We start from the raw sequence: 15,727 nt of genomic DNA, 5'->3' as shown, positions 1-15,727 counted from the left end.
CTATCCGAGAGTGTCGTCTGAGACATTGAAGCTACGATACCTTAACCTCCCCCGCCCGCATGCTGCCCTCCTGTCAGTGTTAGCCTACACACTGCACGTATACATGGGATTACACGTTTTTTGTATTTTTTAATTAATTTTTTTTAAAAAACATGTATATGCATGTAAATCTATATTGAAAAGTGATATAAATACATAATATATCTTCCATATTATGCATACTGTATATTTTATAAATAAAAAGGTAATTCTAGACAGTGCAAGTCTGTAAAAATTGGACGTGGCAGAATTTTTAACTTTCACCATACTTGTTCTATAGCCTAAACGCCATGTTACACACTGAAAAACGCCGTGTAATTAATCCATTTTTTATCGTGCCATGTAGGACGAGTAGACCGAGTAATACTGTGCAATACCGTGTAGTGCGTAAAGGGTCGTTTAGGTGCTAAGCTGCACACTATCTCACTGTGCAGCGTGTATATGGCCGTATAGCCCGTTTAGACGAACCCCTTCTGCGCATCAAGCACTGCGTACGTACGTGCGACCACGCCTTTATCAACGTCCTTGGGGCTAGGGGGCCAGTGCAATTTCCCTTTTCTTCAATTGCTTTATTCCAACGCTATCCGGGAAGCAATTCAAAAGCATAGTATTCTATTCCACGCGTGCAACCAACAAAGATACAAAAGTGAAAAAGAGTGCGGGGACAAAAAGAACAAAGAACAGGATGCTAAAACCCATGTACAAAGAACGAAAACATGTGTCTCTTACGGCGGTTTTGATTGGTGCTTATCATACATACCTCTATATCTTATCATCCTTTGTTGAGATCAATCGATCAAACAAAGACACGAGGGATTCTCCCTTGAGTAAGCAAAATTTTGTAATTCTCCTTCTAGTGACTCAATCCCTTGCCTATTGGATTTTTTTGTCTCTCTTATATGTTTTATTTAAAAATTTATAGCAGTTATATATGATGCTAGTTTACTTTTTCATACGAATGTAGAGCATTTCATTCATGAATGCATGCTATTTTTGTGAAGCTATCCAAAATCTATTTTTTTATGTGAAGATATAATATTTTCTTGTAAGTTAGAGTATTTTGATAACAAAGTTAGAGTATTTTTCTAGTACACCTAGAACATCGTTCTTCAAAAATTATAATAATATTTTTTAAAATATAAATCTAGTCTTTTTTTGTCAAAAATGTATTTGGGCTTCTAAAATTAATTGGACCACAAGAATAGATTGGACCAAAAGCATTGAAAAAGTGAAAAGGTGGAGCAGTGGGTGAGGGTGAAACAAGAAAGAAAGACATTTGGTTATGCGCTGCTTTAGGTCCATGTGTAATATCCATCCTTGTGCTTTTATATGTACCATAATACAACAGAGGTTGTAGAAGATTGCATAATTCAGCCTGTGAGTAATTCGACGTTGTTGAATGTTCCTTGTGTCAGCCAAGGTGTTTCCCAAACATCATCTCATGGCAGAATGTTGTAATACAAAGACAGCAAAAAAAAAAAGATAGTACATTCTACATCACATTTAATCTGAATAATAGGTAACAGGAGTTTTTAGTTGAGTATACACTTGAACACAGACGACGACGCGGGCTTGGCATAACGAATGAATTGATAATGAGTGTGGATCCATCTGCATATACATCATCTACCGTGCCCTTGTCCACTTGCGAATTGCTAGGAGACCGAAGATTATGATGAAGGACCAGAAGTGTTCGAGCACATAAACAGTCCAGGCTGCCACGACGTCCCGGACCGTGGGTATCTGCCTTCTTGGAAAGATAGGAAAGGTGAAAAACATAGAATCGATGCCTTCCCCATATGTAAACCATTGATACATGTGAATAGGCCTAGATACAAGCTCCATTTTTAGATCTAGGGGCTTGTTTGGAATTATGTAAACCATGTTGTTTCATGCCTTCCAAAAGCTGCAATGGGCCCGGCATTGTTAGTATCTTTGTCGGTATTTATATATTGAGCTAAGTGAGCGAGTAGTGAAATACTTTTATTAGAATATTATGAACCACATAGTAAGTAGCCACATAAGGATATACAAGAAATTGAGGTGAAAAAGATTCAAGCTAAATAAACATTAGCAATGTGATATGTCTATTACGCAAGACAAAATAGAAAATGCAAGTAACACTAATAACATAGCATATCTAAATTATTGCATAGATTTAACTTTCTTGAAATCAAAATCTTCCATTGAACCCTGTAGATTTCGACCTTACTGCTTCTCCTATGAAATGACCTTCAGAAAAAAAAATCATAAATGACATGAATTATATATAGGCTTACAACTGCTATGTTTCCAGGAAATTGAAGCTTGTCTTCTACTGTCATTGATACGACAGCCACAATTGATGCCTTACTTCTCTGTGATGTACTCTGTTATGCTCAAATCTTCCTAGCCCTTCGATCTGCTCTACTCATCCTCTCTACCTTTTGGATGGACAGTGTCAGGGGAGATCAGATAAAGTGCTGTGCAGCCAATGAATAGAGCGTTGACCAGGGATGGTCATATTTAACATTTACTATATCGATGATTGCAGTTATTATTCCTATAGGCTGCTTACCAGTTTACCACTAGCCCAGTTTACTGAAAGCGTGGAATTTTTATCCGGTATATGGCCACACAATATTTATGTACAGTACGTAGTGGCGGCGGGCCTGCTTGCGTCTTCTGTCCCTCGATGAGCCATTCCAAAACTATAGGGAGCGCTGCACATATCGTAAACATATAGTACATTGTCCATTTGTCCTCCTCCTTGTCGTCCTTAAGCGGCGGCGGCGGCGGCAGCAGCAGCAGCAGGGAGGTTCCCTTAGCAGCTTGCTATGATCGGAGATGATGATGATCGATGTTACCTTTCCTTTGTTTATTGCGCTAGCAGCTTCCACACTTTATCAGCATCCTAGGGTTTTAGTGTAACACCCTAATTTTCATTTTCAGAATATAAAATAGTTAAAATATTTTTTTTCATTTATTAAGGATCTTCGTGTTTAGAATGAGCATTTAAATGATTTTCTAGAATAAAGTTTAAAACAAATAAAATAAATTTAGGACAACTTGTTGTTGCATTCATGCCGATGCACTGTTTTATGCTGAGTGGTTGTCTTAAGGATGCAAATTCAAATTTATTTGAATTAATAGAGCTCTTGCCTTTTCAATTCAAATAATATTAAAAAAAGAGAGCAGCCGAGCCAACCGGTCTAGCCTTCCCTTCCCTGGCCTGCTCACTTCCCCGCCTGGGCCAGCCTGTGGCACGGCTAACCAGGCCAAAACGAGCAGGCCCACCAGCCGCGCCGCTTCCTCCCTCTCTCTCTGCCATGTGGACCCCCGCCCTCTCACGCTGACACACCGGGCCCGCCTATCAGGGCTGTCTCCTAGCTTCGGCCGAGGTCCTCTCGCGCACGCCGTCTCTCTCTCCTCTCTCCCTGGCCGTGGCCCCATGCCCTGGGCTCGCCGACAGGCAAGGCCCGCGTGTCACCCCGCTCCCTTTCCCCTCTGGCTAGCGCCTGACGCTGACCGTGGCGAACTCGAGTCCAGTCCGAGCCGGACTCCCATCTCGCGCTGCCAAGCCAATGCCCTAGCCCTTCCCCTATAAATGCCTTCCCAAGCTCCGCCGCCGCACCCTTTTGCTCACACGCCCTCGCGCCCAAGCCCTAGCACCGCCGCTGTCCTCAATTTTGCCATTGGAGTTCGCAAGGTGAGCGTCGCCGCCCCGAAATTCGTCGTCATCACAACCTCACCGGCTCCTTTGACCCGTTCCCAGCTTCGCAGATCCTTCCCTGAGCCAACCCGCCGGTTTTGGACACCTGCAACTGCCTCCCCGATGCCACCCCGTGGAGCCCGACACCGCCGGCCACCTCCGCTCGTCGCCAGCCCGCTCCGCCATCTCCAAGCCCATGGTGAGCTTCCCCATGGCCTCCACTACCCCTTACAAGAGACCCGATCGCACAAGGAGCCTCCTAGGCCCGGGAACGCCGCGCTCCGGCCATGCCCGCCACGGGAGATGGTCTTCGCCGGCCTTCCCCCTTCCTTGAACCTTAGCCATCCGATCACGATTCAATGGATGACAGGCACCGGCGACCGAACTCAAGCTCCGGTCAGCCCTGCCTCTTTTGCATAAAAACCCTTATGTTTTTACCATATCAAGATGTCCAAGAGGGGCGGGGTGAATTGGACTTCTAATTTCGAATTACAAAATTAAATCCTATCGCACAAGTCCCAATTCACCCTAGTGCCTAAAGAGTGATCCTAGCACAACTACACGCTCAAAAAGGTTTGCAACCTAGAGCCAAGCATGCAATTCTAGGAAAGTAAATTGCGGAATGTAAATGCGGAATGTAAAGAGACATAAGGATTTTTATCATGAGGTTCGGGGAGACACACGGTCTCTACCCCTACTCCTCGTTTGGCGCCCCTCGCAAGGCTTAGCACTCGCGGGCTCCTCGTAAGGATCCCGGCCTCAAACCTCGCAAGGAATGAGGTTGGCTAAGTGACCTTCGCAAAGGTCAAGCAACCCCTTGATCCACGGACCAAGTGTTCTCTTCGCTTGATGAAGCTCTTCTCCGCTCCGGAGCCGGCGAGCTTGAGCCGGTCACAACGCCTTCGCAAAGGCCTTCCTCCGCTTCTCCCACAAGCGCCGGGAGCTCACGAAAGGCACGAAGAGTAACAAGATCCGCAGCCGTGTAGGTGAGTGGATCACCAAGAGTAACAAGCTTTGGCTACACTTGATTCAACTCCAAGCTTGGAGTTCTCTTTCCTTCAAGTCTCTTGCCCAAAGCTCAAGATTTAGAGTGGAATGGTGGTGTGAGTGACCTTTGAGTGTGTGTGAGTGTTTCTGGGTCGCAAAGGTGGTAAATAAGGGGAGGGGGAGCCTTTAAATAGGCAAGCCCAAAAACTAGCCGTTAGAAGGCTCCAGCCAAAAATCTGCGTACCCGCCGGACAGTCCGACGGTGAGCCGTCGGACAGTCCGGCGGCTTTTAAATTTGAAAACCTCCTTTGGCGCCTCGGGCTAAGGTACCGCCGGACAGTCCGACGGTGCATTTAGCATGAGCCCAAACAGCACACCCCTCGGTCTTTAGCGTCCGGCGGTTCTGCCGGACGGTATCTTACCGTCCGACGGTGCAAAGAAGTTGCCCGTGGACGTAAATAAAGCCTCGGTCTTTACCGTCCGACGGTGCATTTTGCACGTGGACAAGTAAAGACTTAGCGCCTGATTTTTGACCCGCCGGACAGTCCGGTGGTGAGCCGCTGGATAGTCCGGCGGTATATAAAAACTTGTTTTTCAGCGCATTTTTCAAACGAGGTTTTGGAACTTTTTCGAAGGGCTTTCTTTCGACTTTTTCGACTAAGTTGATTATGTTTTGTCATGTTTTAATGTGCTTGAGCTTTAGGACTTAGATGCACTCGAAGAATAGAGAATTCTCACAAGGAGTGGCTCAAGCTACATACCTCAACCCCTCTTAATAGTACGGCTTGACTAAAACCCTAGCAAAAGAAGAATCTAAGTGCCCTTCTTCACCATATGGCACTTAGAGCTAGCTAACACCCGATCTTCTTGCTAGCTCGATTCAAACAACAAGCCATCCTTTGGGATTTGGAATTGGGGGTCTCTTTTAATCAACCAATGAGCTGAATTAAATATATAATTCCTTCAAAGCATGAACTCATTAGTAAACAACTTAATGTTGTCATTAATCACCGAAACCTCTACCTCATGGGGCTTGTTTCTCACAATCTCCCCCTTTTTGGTGATTGATGACAACAACACAAGTAGAGCTTTAAAAGAAAAGAAAGAAAGCACAAAGCTCAAAGTAAAACAAGGAATATCACATAGAGTTACAAACACATCCAGGGATCCATAGTCATGAGAATATACAACATGCTCAAAAGCCAAATGTCATGACATGGGTCAACATCCAAAAGATCCAACATGCATCAAGAGAAAGACACTCTCATGCTCCCCCTAGCTATGCTAGCTCTACTGACTCTCCCCTAAGCTCCCACTAAATCTAACTCTCTCCCTTTGGCGTCAAGCACCAAACAAGGGAGGCCTACTGAACAGGTGGATCTGGAAGCGAAGCACCGTCCTTGATGGCGGTCGGATGAAGTCGGACGGAGAGTCGGAGCTGGAGTCGGCTGCAGCGTCGTCCACTGCCCTCTCAATCTCGGGATCGAGACTAGTGCCTCGAGCTGAGAGAGGGGCAGAGACGGTGAAAAAAGCCGTCGGTGTCGTAGCTGGAGCCGTATTAGCCGTCACTGAGCAGGTCATCGAAGCCGTGTGGAAGCTCGGGTCTGGAGACTGAGCATCTGTCGGTGTAAGCAGGGGCTCCGAGGACGGCTGTCCGGACTCCTCGAGCACGGGCGAGAGCAGAGGGGCACTACTGAGTGGAGGCTGCCCTGACGTCTGAGCCTGGCTAACCTGAGCAGCTGAAAGTGGAACAATGAGGGGCAGCTCAGGTAGGGTCGGCGGCGATGTGTCGAACTGAAGCGTGCGCGCCGGCAGCTGAGTGAACTCCATGGTCGGCTGACTCCCTAGCAGAGCTGAGTAGGAGATCTGGAACGGGGAGGTCGTCAGCGAACCAAGGGTGGCAAATGGACTCTGGAGAGAAGTGTCAGTAAAAGTGAGAGCCGGTGCCTGAGTCTGAGCTAGGGGTAGCTAAAGCTCATGTCGCAGGGCAGCAAACTGCTGCTGTGTCTCGGCTCTGAGCCCTGCGACCAAGGAGTGAACCGAGGAGAGAATCTGAGTCTGGGACTCGGCTGGCTGCTGCTGGATCTGGAGGAAACGGTGATCACTCCTCTGCTGCATCTGCTGCTGCTGCACTATCAACTCAAAGCGCCGGTCGCTCCTCTGCTGCTGGGCCATCATGGCCTGAAGAATGGACGCTATATCCGTGGCAGTGGCAACCTGAGCAGCGGTAACCTGAGGAGGTGGTGGAAGCACACGGGAGCCACAGGTCTCGTGGTCGTGAGACCGAAGCGGAGGAGGCGGCTCGTCGTCTGAACTGTCGTCGGTATCGACCTGAGCTCCCCCTATGTCCTCCTCTCCCCCTGTCTGGTGCACTGTCTCAGACTATGCTCCCCCTACCTCCTGTGTTCTCTCTGTCTCTGTAGTTGAAGGGGAAAACACAGGTGCCTCTGGAGGTACTGCTCCCTGTGCTGGTGCTCTGGGGGCCACTGGTGCACGAGCCATGTGCATAGGAAAGATCGTGGCGACAACCTGATACATCTGAAACTGGAGGGTGGGCTCTGTGTCAGGTACAAAGTCTATCCTGCTCAACATGTGGGAGATGTAGTGAGCGAACGGTAGGTGACGATGTGACCCCATCCCTGAAGTGATGATATCCTCCATCTCAGCTATCAAGAAGTCGACCACATAGAACTGAACTCGCTGCACAAGAGCTCTCAGGAGGTGCTGCAGCAGGGTGGTGATCCTCTCTCTGTATCCGAGGCGTGGCAAGAGAGCCTTGCGCAACGCTCGATGCACCACACCTGCAGAACGAGTGAGGTGGCGAGGTATCCTCTCCGGTGCGCCCTCTGTGAACAAACACTGAGCCTCTTCGTCTGTCAAGGCGTAGTGCTCATTCTTCCCACTGCGGGGTCTAGTGGTTACATACCAATTGGCGTACCAAGAAACCCCAAGAAAAGGTTTGGAAGAAAGGAGCAGAAAAGCATGGACCGGATGGTACGGTTTGTCTAAACCGTCCAATAACCGTCCTAAGTAACCCGAGGGGTGCAAACCCTAGGACATGAGCAAAAATAGAACAGTTTGTTAAAACCGTCCACGGACCGTTGAATCACGTTTCCTGTTTGAATGGACCGGATGGTCTGGTCTCATAGGACTGTACAACAAAACGTACCAAAGTACAGTGACGTCAAGTGCCCAGTGACCATTGGAAAGTACACGGACCGTATGGTCCGGTCTGTGGAAAAGTGGAGGAGCGGACCATCCGATCTTCACTGCGTAAGCCCCCTTTTGTAGTTTGCAATGGCTACTTCTTCTTGGGGGCTATAAATATGGGTTCCTCTAGTTCATTCAATGCTCTTTGACACTCCAGCAACCTCATACACTCAGAGAGCCATTGTGCTTCAACTCTTTGCATCAAACACACTCATATTCACACCTTTGAGAGCAAGATCAAGGCTTAGAGCTTGTGTGCATCCACTTGGTGAGGATCAAGATCAAGTGAGGGCCAAGGACTTGTTACTCTTGGTGTTTGGCAGCACCTAGGCGGACTTGGTAACCGGGGTGTGTTCCCGGAGCTTGCCAAGGACTTGTGGAAGCCCGAAGAACATCGGTGTACAAGGCTTGAGCTCCACCTTGCCAGGATGGCGAACGGAGACTCTTAGTGAGCGCCCACAAGCATGGGAGGCGGCAAAACACTCTAGGGTGTGCCGCAACGTGGACTAGGGGAGCATGCCAAACCTCCGACACCATGGGAACAAAATCCGGTTGTCTCTTTCCCTTGTCTCTCTACTTGATGCTCTTATGTTTATTGCTATTTTCATGTATTAGTGTCGCTAGTGTTAGTCTTCGCTGTTCTTGTTCCTTTCTCACTAGCATGTGTAGGGCTCTTTTATTTGTCGAGTAGAGTAGTTTCGGTAGAAGGAGAAGTGGGCTAATTTGTAGCTTCGTTAGGTTAAGGACTTTCGATTAGAGTTTGAAATTAGCCCAATTCCCCCCCCCTCTCGGGCATCCGATCCTTACACCTACCCTTTGTGCAAGCTAGATCTACAACATATACTTTATTGCCTCATCTATAAGCTATAGTATCTGAACTCATGCACTTCACACACTAGTAAACCACATGCAAACCTACTTTTTGTGCAAGCTAGATCTACAACATATACATAAGGATACACATGGCTGAGAAATATGACATAGGTGGCACATACATCAAATGCAACAATTTTAATTTGGGGCTCACGCCTGGTGAGGCATGCAAGAATCGACCCCAGGGATCAAACCGGCGAGCGGTCATTCCTACACCTAGGCACAGACCAACCGAGCTACGGCTCAGTCCTTTGGGAGCATGAGATTTGATTTGCATTTAATTCATGCTAAGTTTTGGTCAATACAAGTGACATAGCTCTTCTTTTTTCGAGATTGTGCCTAAGCATGTATTTCATTAACAGAAAAGCAAAAATATAACGATGCAACCCCAAGAGGATCTCAAGGCACATAGTACAACACAGCCACCATGACCTCCCTTCCCCACACCACTCAAACCTAAACAAGCTGAAAGTGATCGGGCGCTCTAGCCTAAGAGGGGAAGGGGGTGAATTAGGCACTAATAAAAACTTAGACCTATGGCTCCAACTAGTTTGCACAAAACTTAAACTAAAACATGCTATCTAGATGTGCAACTAGGTTGTTCAAGTGTAAAACCCCTATCCCAAAAGAGTTTAGCAACCTATAGCCTTTCCTATCAAGAAACTATTCTATGAAAGTAAAGGCACACAAATTGCTAGTATGAAATGCGGAAGCTTAAAGAGCGGGATAGGAGATAGCAAACTCTTGACGCGGGTATTTATCCCGTGGTTCGGTTAGCCACAAAGGCACACCTACATCCACGTTGTTGTAGCACTCACTAAGAGTATTGCTACTCGGCCACCAAGTCTCTTCCGTGAACACAATCACGGTCACCTTGGCCCCGGGTTCCACTAAGGAGCTTCTCCACAAAGGATGGGGGTCTCCACGTCCCCCGCACAAAGATGTCGTCGCCGCTCCACACCAAGTCGGAGGGTCGATGACGTTGCCGGCGAGCCTTCACGCTCCAAGGTGCCGGCGCACCAAGCTCTTCTTTTGGTTCACTAATGAACCACAGCACAAAGGCTCTAAGCCTTGCAATCTCACTCACTAAGAGCTAATCCTTTACACAACACTCTCAAAGTGTGCTAAGAGCTAAGGATATGATCTTGATGCTTTTGTATGGCTTGGAGATGTTCTTGGGTGTGTGTGGGATGTCCAGCAACTCCAGCAATCTTCAAATGGCCGGGGTGAGGCGTATATATAGGCCACCAAGTCTTGTAGCCGTTGCTCCAACGGTTAGCTGCAAATCTGCGTATCACCGGAAGAACCAATGCCTCTGGCAAGGGTAGCGTCGGTTCTTCCGGTCACTCTAAGACACGAAATAGCCGTTGAGCTTCTGACTGCTGACACAGTGACCACCGGTTGAACCGATGCTTTGTACCGATGCATCACCGGTTCATCCGGTGCTTAAGAATCTTCTCCTGAGCGCTGACGTCATTGCACCGACGCAAAACTCCGATGCACCGTCGGTTCAACCGGTGCTGAGGAAACTTCTCCTGGGCACTTGACATCGTCTCTGGAACATAGGACGCCCAATGCACCGATGCCTCCTTTTTGACCCGTCGGTTCAACCGGTGCCTATAGGCTGACTTGGCTTCGACTCCCTTCTGAACCAAAGTATCATGGCATCGGTTCTTCCGACTACCATCGGATGCTCCGATGCCCTGGCGTTGGTTCTCTTTCTCTTTGTCATCACTTGAACCTAAAAGCCTGAGAATGGTCATCTTAACAATCATATTAGTTCAAGTGTTGTGTTGTCATTTGGTCACCAAAATCACTCGAAATGGCATAAATGGTGCCATGTTCGTTACACAAGCAACTAAGCCAAGAACACCTGCAAGGAAAGAGAAATAATAGCATTGTTGTGTGTCGACAAATGGGGGTCGCAGAAGCTTCCCGCTTTGAGGTTCGGAGGGGAGGATGATCATCGTGATGTTAAGTAGGCTAAGTCAAACTCGTGGATACATCGAGGTGAATCATAGGGCACAATGGATATAGAGATGTTCGGGCCGTCGAAGTGTAACACCCTACCTCCTCTTTGTTGAATATGTATTATATAATCTCAACTCAGTTTTTGGTTACAAAGGAGCTTGTTGCCATGATCTAGGAAGGTCCCTAGCTAAGGAAGATGATAAAGCTTGGAGACAAAGCTTGGGCACTGGAGTGATGGGAAAAATCGATTAAGTTGTGCATATCAGTGGAGAATGGTATCCGAACCGTTCACAGGGCCTGTAGATCGGTGAAATTTTGTCCGACATGAACGTATTCAATATGTATTCCTATTTTTTCCACCGTATACTGTCTGACGCCATCACGGTTTCTGGTCCTAAATAGTTCCACAATTGGACATAAAGAACATGTCAGGCGGAGTGGCAGGCAACTTGCAGAGCAGGGGCGACTGCACGGTCTGCCAACCCACTACAGATGGTTCTTTAGATTTTCTAAACTAGCACAGATGACTCTTCAGCTTCACAGGCTCGCACACACTGGTACACATAGTTCTTCAGCTTCACAGGCTCATGTACACATTGTATTGGCATATGGATGCGGCCGAGTGGACTACGCGTGGTCGCGTGCCACGATGACAGGCAGGTGGCCTTCAACTGCACACAACCGTACAGGGGTACAAAACCGAGGACATAGAGATAGCTGTACACAATAGCACACCCAATCATTTTGATGTGGAGCTCGGACCATCATCTGTACAAATAAATAGATTTTTCTTTCTGAAGAAACGACAGTAGCAGCACAATTAAAAACCTATAGCATGTGCTCGTTTTAAAAATAAAATTATTTTTGTACAAACAATTGTCCATGATAAAAAAAATATACCTATTTTTGTACGGTTCAAATATACCTATCCACATGCTCAACGAGATCCCGGAGCAGAGGCGTCATCATCAGAGAATCAATGAGTTGCATGGTGAGTCGGTCACTGTGGCGGAGTGCACGGATGAACTCGGGCAACACGACTGACACTATCTCGATAATGAGCTTGCAAGTCATTGAGAATGCAATTGTAACAAATAAATACCTATCGTGTCGTACAATTCCATACTCACACCCGCGTATAATTCCATATTCCGCTACAATACTCTTACCCACTCGCGGGTATCAAATTTTACCCATACCCGTAATTTTGTGTGTAAATAAGCGTACGCACTGGTTAAAGGTTAGGGTTTTTAGGAACAAGATCACCCGTACCCACAGCGACGTGTATAATCGTGCCATAAACATACCCGCTGGTGGTTTTCGGATTTAGGGTTTTTAGGGCTTATGGTTTTAATGGTTTAGGGGTTTAGGGTTTATGGTTTAGGGTTAGGACTTAGGTTTTGGGGTTTGTGGTTTTAGGTTATTAGGGTTTATGGTTTGTAGGGTTTAGGGGTTTAGGGTTATGTTTTTTTAGGAACAACATCACCCGTACTAGTACCTACAACTAACTGGTATAAGATCATGCCCATAAATGTACTTGCTATTTAAGGGGTTTCTAGGGAACAAGATCTTTAGGTTTTATGGTTTTTAGTGTTTGGGGATTTTAGGTTTCCATAAACGTACCAGACCCGACGGGTACAAGATCGCCCATACCCAGACCCGACGAGTACAAGATTGTGCCCATAAACGTACCGGCCCACTGGTTAAAGGTTAGGGTTTTGGAACAAGATCATCCGTGGCCACATCCGACATGTATAAGATCGTGCCCATAAACGTACCTACTGGTGGCTTTAGGGTTTATGGTTTTTATGGTTTAGGGGTTCAGGGTCGTAGCGCATCTAGGCCGATAGATGCTAATGGTAAGTTTTGGTGATTAATGACAACCGTATGCGACTAACGTGTGTTTTAAAGGAAAACTCAATGACTGGATTAGTCTCATATGAAATATGAAAGGAGACCCCTCAATTTGAAACAATCATGCGTACCAAGGACTCATTTTGAAAGATTAAGGACCTTTCTAGTCTCAAGTGTCACAAGGAGATGAAGGACACTTGATTTAGCTAGTTTTTATAGTTTCTAGTTCTTGATCGTACTATTAAGAGGGGTTCATGAGTTAGTAGCTTGATCAAAATTTAGTTGGCCTTAGAAATCTTGCACACTCACTCAAAAACAGCAAAAGATGGTCAATAGAAGTTAACACAACTCTTGGAAGAAGAAACAATCAAAGTCACATTCAAATCCAAGTCAATTCAGCTGAAAACAAAGAAAAACAGCAGCACCGGTTGAACCGATGCCCTATCATCGGAGCATCCGATGCTTGGCGGAAGGACCGATGCCCTGTCGGTCTATCTTCTCTGGAAGCAGGCAGGAATCAAGTCAAAAACTCTATAGCACCGGTTGAACCGATGGTCCCAAGAAAAGCACCGGTGCATTAGATGTACTTTGTTCCAGAGAGCATGTTTTGGTGGACTTCAACTTCTCTTTAGCACCGGTTGAACCGACGCTTCAGAATCAAAGCACCGGTGCATTGGATGTACCTTGTTCCAGAATGCTTGTTTGAGTTGATCAGTGAACCTCTTCTGCACCGGTTGAACCGATGCCCCTACGGAGCATGCACCGGTGCAATGACGCAAGCGTGGATACTATGTCAGAACTCCAACGGCTACTAATTGGACACAGAGAGACCGGTTGAACCGATGCTTATACTTTCTATCCCGTCGGTTCTTCCAGTGGTCACGGTTTTTCTGCAGTAAACTTCCAACGGCTATGTGACCTCCTCCACTCTATATAAGGGTACCCCTGGCTCATTTCAGTTGCCTTTTGACACCTTGAATACCTGAGGCCACCCTTGAGAAGAAGAGAAAGAGCTTTGAGCAAAAGAGAGAAGATCTAGTACTTTGTTTGTGCTTCAACCTTGAAGAATTCATCCTTTGCAAGTGTAGCAAGTGTGCTTGAGCTAGGGGCACCTGAGTGTAGGTCAAGTGAAGGCTTAGGAGCTTGTTACTCTTGGTGATTGGCAGCACCTAGACGATCTTGGTGATTGAAGGTGTTTCTTCCGGAGCTTGCCAAGGATTGTGGGAGCCCGAAGAAGTGTGTACGTGGCTTGAGCTCCACCACGCCGGGATGGTGAACGGAGACTCTTAGTGAGCGCCCAAGTCTCGGTGACATGGGAGGTGACAAGACTCTTAGTGAGTGTCACAACGTGGATTAGGGGTGTGTGCCAACACATCGACACTACGGGAAAAATCCGGTTGTCTCTTGCCCACTCTTTCATTTCAAGCATTTACTTTCATGCAACTTTTCATGTGCTTGACCTTAGAGATCATAACTTAGCTCTACCTTGCTTAGTTTCTTTTCTTTAGTAGCTTGTGTAGTTTGCTTAGTTAGCCGGTTGGTGAATTGAGCCTTACTAGCATTGCATAGGTTAAGATTGTTTTAATTGCTTCAGAAATTTGAAAAAGGCCCGATTCACCCCCCCTCTTGGTCCATCGATCCTTACAAGGGTTAGGGTTTAGGTTTTGGGGTTTTAAGGTTTATGGTTTTTAGGGTTTAGGGGGTTCAAGAGCTTATGGTTATGTTTTTTAGGAACAACATCACCCGTAGTTGTACTCGCACTTGACGAGTATAAGATCGTGCCCGTAAACATGCTTGCTATTTATGAAACATACGTGCCCATAAACGTATGCAGCCATAACATCACCCGTTTATTTTCTTTTTTAAATATAACCGGTCACCATTCTTAATACTTTTCATAATAGATTGCACCACTTCAGCATATGAGTACCTATAGGATAAGAACACTAAAGTACACAGTAATACTTTTCATCTATGCACTATTTTTTCTTTAAAATATAATCAATCAGTATAAATCTGTTTTACATCGCATAAAAATCTCGAATAAACATAAACATCGCATCTTACTGAAATACTATATGCAAATTCCAAGAAATATTTTGCAAACATCCTACAATTTGTATGAAAAATTAAACACACAATTTTTAAAACCTATAACATGTGCTTAATTTAAATTGTGTGCCAATAATATGTACTACTACGTTGTGCCAGCTCAAGGACCTCGCCTTGCTCCGGTCCAAGGCCACGGCCATCCGGGGCTCCCTCTCCGGCCGCGTCGAGGGCGCTGACCCCGCTGCCGTCTCTGAGGTGGCCGTGGGACTCCTCCGGCTTGACGCGAAACTTCCCATGATCTCGTTGAGTTCGGTATTTTGGTCCGTGTGCCGCCGGCGTGCTGGGTTTTGGATCAGGAGGGGACCAATGATCCGGGAGTTGAAGCGCGTGGTACGTGAGCAGGGAGCTCACCCGGATCTTGGAGTTCGTTGAGAAGGTGCTGTTCAGAGAGCACGAGCAGATGGCGATGGTTAATGCATTGGACACCATGGACGGGTACACAATGGCTGCAACGCCGCGAGCGCGGTAGGTCGCCCGGCTATGGGTAAGAAGAAGGTGAGTTTCTCTGGTAACAGTCAGGTTCACATGGTCAACAGAAATATGGACAATGGAAATGAGGTTGACGGGCTGGAGCTCAGCTGAGTTTGATGACGTGAAGCCTAGCAATAGAAGACAAGTGCCAATGGTAAGCCTAGGCTTGCAGCAACAATGCCGGTGTCAGCCGGTGCACATGGAGTCAAGGAGTACTGGTGAAAGGCGTGATATATAACTTGTGATCTGCATCATTTGGTATGACTTCAAGTTTATTATCTTGCGGTTTGTTATCTCTTCGCTTCGCTATATTTTCACGGTTTCCCACTGCGACGAGTTTGTAGTACATGTTTGATATTTAAAAAATTATATAAGCGCCGACATGTTTTAATTATTAGATAAATTATATAAGCTTATGATATATGGGTTCTATGTTTTTTTATTCAACTCTACCATCGGTGTGATCTATTGCTATGACTCTGTCGGCAGGCTAGAGCATCGTTATTCAACTCAGCCGCT

Source organism: Panicum virgatum, chromosome 8K (genome assembly GCF_016808335.1).
Source record: "Panicum virgatum strain AP13 chromosome 8K, P.virgatum_v5, whole genome shotgun sequence".
NCBI classification, from domain to species: Eukaryota; Viridiplantae; Streptophyta; class Magnoliopsida; order Poales; family Poaceae; genus Panicum; species Panicum virgatum.
The sequence above is the reverse complement of the archived record's forward strand: the minus strand, read 5'-3'. Positions refer to the sequence as shown.